The 3,739-nt window shown below is 34.4% G+C and overlaps 1 pseudogene; it reads left to right on the top strand.

Annotated features, from left to right (window-relative positions):
• Positions 1–1,924: 1,924 nt before the first annotated feature.
• LOC105710483 (U1 small nuclear ribonucleoprotein C-like) lies at positions 1,925–2,396 on the top strand (annotated as a pseudogene).
• Positions 2,397–3,739: the final 1,343 nt, after the last annotated feature.

Raw genomic sequence — 3,739 nt, 5'->3', positions numbered from 1 at the left:
CTTATGGAGGGCAACTCCCATTCTTTTTAAACCTTCATATCTCATTACACTCACCATCATGAGAACAATGCAGGAAAGACCCCCCACCTCGCCTATAATTCAACCACTTCCTACTGGGTTACTCCCACAACACATGGGAATTGTGGAATTTACAATTTAAGCTGAGACTTGGGTAAGGACACAGCCAAACCATATCACATGACCTGAATAATGTACATTATACTCATTAAGTAGTTTTTCATCCCCCATTCTCTTCTGCCCCTCACCACCCTTCGTGATCTGCAGTGTCCATCATTACACACTCTATGCCCATGTTACACATTATTTAGCTTCCACTTATAAGTGAGAACATGCAGTACTAGACTCTCTGTTTCTGAATTGTTTCACTTAAGATAATGGCCTCCAGTTCCATGTATATTGCTGCAAAAGATCTGACTTTATTCTTTTTATGGATGAATAGTATTGTTTTGTGCATACATGCCACACTTCTGTATGAAATGTTCTTCTATTGGGGAACACTTAGATTGATTCCATTCATTGCTATCATGAATAGTGCTGCTCTCCCAGGTGTAAGGGAAAAAAGAAAATGGTAGGTGTGGGGCCTGAAAGTGTTCAACAGTCAAACATTGAAAATGGAGTCTGACTCTTTATTACAAACTTACACCAATAATATTTTTTATTCTATTCAGAAAAGGAAAATGACAAAGTAAATGGGTCTCAGCCAACAAGAAACAGTGAAGGAAGGGCAAATATTAATATCATAGAGAACACAGAATGATTCTTCAGAAAGTGGCTCTGTAATAAACACAGGTGCAGCTATCCTTAAGGTTAATTAAAAAATAAAAATGATGAGATATTTTCCACCTAGCTGATTGGCAAGGAACAATTAATTAAACAAATAAAATTCCAAGGTTCTGTGTTGATTATAGTGACATAAAGATTTGATGAATGAATGAAAATACTGCTTTTCTCTATAGTCATAGTAACATGTTAGAAATTAAAACGAAAAACATAAAAGCCTATGAAAAATAGCAGCATAAACTAAAATATAAATTTAACAAAAGGTGTATGTTGCATTGAAATTACATATAAAATCGTAGTAACATGCAGGAGTGGGCAAAGGATATGCAAAACTTCCACACAAACAGACTTGCCATATTCTTTAGTAGATGACTTCATGTCACAAAAACAGAGATTATCTCAGAATTAACACAAATATACAGTATAAGTATGACTTTATAAAAATCTGCTAGAGCTGTTAAAATATCTCACAATTTGACTAAATTTATTACAATTAAATTACAAGTAACACAAAATAATTCCTCATTTGCTGTTTTATTACACAGGAATAAAATAGCATGCATATGGTCAAGGGTATATAGCAATTATTACATTTTAGGAAAAAGTTTGAAAGCAATATGAATATCTGTGGTAGGTGGGTGAGTGAATAAAAAGAATACTCACCACTGGGTATATTTTGTCTTCTAAATGAGTGTGTTAGACACTTACCTAGAGTCTGTGTACAATATGCATTTTCAATGAGAAAGGTTGTTTCAAAGTATTATTTATAGTATAATTTTACATTTTTGAAAAGCAAATAAGTTCCAAATACATATATAATTGTATTTTTATAAAATAGAAAATGTATGAAGTCATACACACTAGATCACCAATATTTTCCAAAAGGAATGAAAATGGTGAGAGATATGGAAAAATAATTCATAAATATTTTGGTTTACTTAAATCAAAATTTATAAAGAAGAAAACACATATGTGTAGTGAAAAATTTTGGAATAATAAATACCAGATTTGAAAATCTGAATACCTGTGAGGAAAGGGATGATAGTAGGAGTTGAAGAAAAAAGGAATAAATTTCTGAAAGCATGTATTATGGAACAGAGTGGCCAACGGCCTGAAGAGCAACATGCCCAAGTTTTATTGTGACTACTGAGATACATACCTCACCCATGACTCTCCATCTGTGAAAAAGACATACTGCAATTGTGGAAACACAAAGAGAATGTGAAAGACTACTATTAGAAATGAATGGAAGAGCAGGCTCAGAGCCTGGTTGACAAAACAACTGCTGCATTTCAACAAGGAAAGATACCTCCTACTCCATTCTCTGCTCCTCCTCCTGCAGGGGCGATGATACCACCTCCCCCAGTCTTCCAGTCCTTCTTGCCCAGTATGATGCCAGGATCCCATATGGGGAGGGTCCTCCCATCAAGCCAATGATGGGTCCTCCTGAGATGATGCCAGTGGGACCTGCTCCTGGAATGAGGCTGCCCATGGGAGACCACATGCCAATGATGCCTGGGCCCCCAATGTTGAGACCTCCTGCCCATCCCATTATGGTGCCCACGTGGCCCAGAATGACTCGACCAGACAGATAAGGATAGAGGGGAGGCCTCATTATATTGGCTTTATATTATCTGTTCTGCTTTATATTACCTGTTCTGTTGATGATCTCTTTTACCACGAGATCATGCTGCTGTGATGCTGGGTTTTCTAAACTGCAAAAGGAAGTCTTGCTCCCCTGTCCTATCAAAGAGAATAGTTTTGGAGGGGAGAAGGGAAACAAACAAGATGCAGTTTTCATTTGTATTGGAAAATGTGAAAATACAATTGGCAACTCTTTTAGCTTAAAAAAATTATTTATGTAATATGCTTCTGGGTTTAAGGTTTATAAATTAGTATATATACTTATAAAATTATTGCAAAATTCATAGAATAAATATTTTCATTAATAAAAAATTGATAAGGGCAAAGAAAAATACTTCGATATTAAAATTTTAAAACCTTATATACTTGATGAAGTTGTTTTATAGGTTTTTGTGTGTGGTGTGTGTGTTTCTTTTTTGGGTTTTTGTTGGTTTTTTTTTTGGTAGAGATGGAGTTTTGTCATGTTGTCCAGACTGGTCTCAAACTCCTAGACTGAAGTGATCTGCCTGCCTTGGCCTCCAAAAGTGTTGAGATTACAGCTGTGAGCCACTGCACCCTGCCATAAAATCTTTAGTGAGCAGATTTACTCATTCTCTAGTTTCAGTAGTCATTTAAAGATCTGCAAAGCATCAAGATCTACTGGAACAATTGCCTAATGGTTGAATAGCAAAATTGTTACGTTTGAGGGAACACGTAAAATTCCTGCAGGAAATAAAATTCAGACAAGGAATACAAAATGATGTATTGCAGCTTAAACAAAAGTTTCCGAAATCTTAAACATGGAAAAAAATCTCTACAGTTATGACAGGCAAAAAAAAAAAAAAAAAGGAAAGACATCTTTGTGCTTTCTATCTAATGAAATGAGAGCTGAGATAGGTGAAAATAGTATACTATACAAATGTAATGTAAATAACCATTATTGTCCCAGGCCTTCAACTTTTCAAAATAATATCTCATTTATAAAATTGTTTAAATGTTGATGTGTGGTTTATGATTTCTATAATCTACTATTATCTGTAAATATTTATTAAGGATTCTTCCGTGATATCACTACCCTAATAGACTTAGAGGTATAAAATAAAGGTTGAATTGTTGCTCTCTATAAAAAAATAAATCATAGCAATATACAGAGCAAACTCAGAATCACATAAAAAGTATTCCACGTTATTGTTCTCCCAAATTTTCTCTCAAAAGGAATCAGATGTTATAGTATAATTTGTGCCTATTTTTGCACTATGAATTTATATCATCTTGTCAAATAGGCAAAGGTTTAGAAATTTAAACTGAGTAAAAA

This window comes from Aotus nancymaae, unplaced genomic scaffold, assembly GCF_030222135.1.
Source record: "Aotus nancymaae isolate 86718 unplaced genomic scaffold, 86718_ANA_hifiasm-v0.15.2.pri h1tg000088l, whole genome shotgun sequence".
Lineage (NCBI taxonomy): Eukaryota > Metazoa > Chordata > Mammalia > Primates > Aotidae > Aotus > Aotus nancymaae.
The sequence above is the reverse complement of the archived record's forward strand: the minus strand, read 5'-3'. Positions and strand labels throughout refer to the sequence as shown.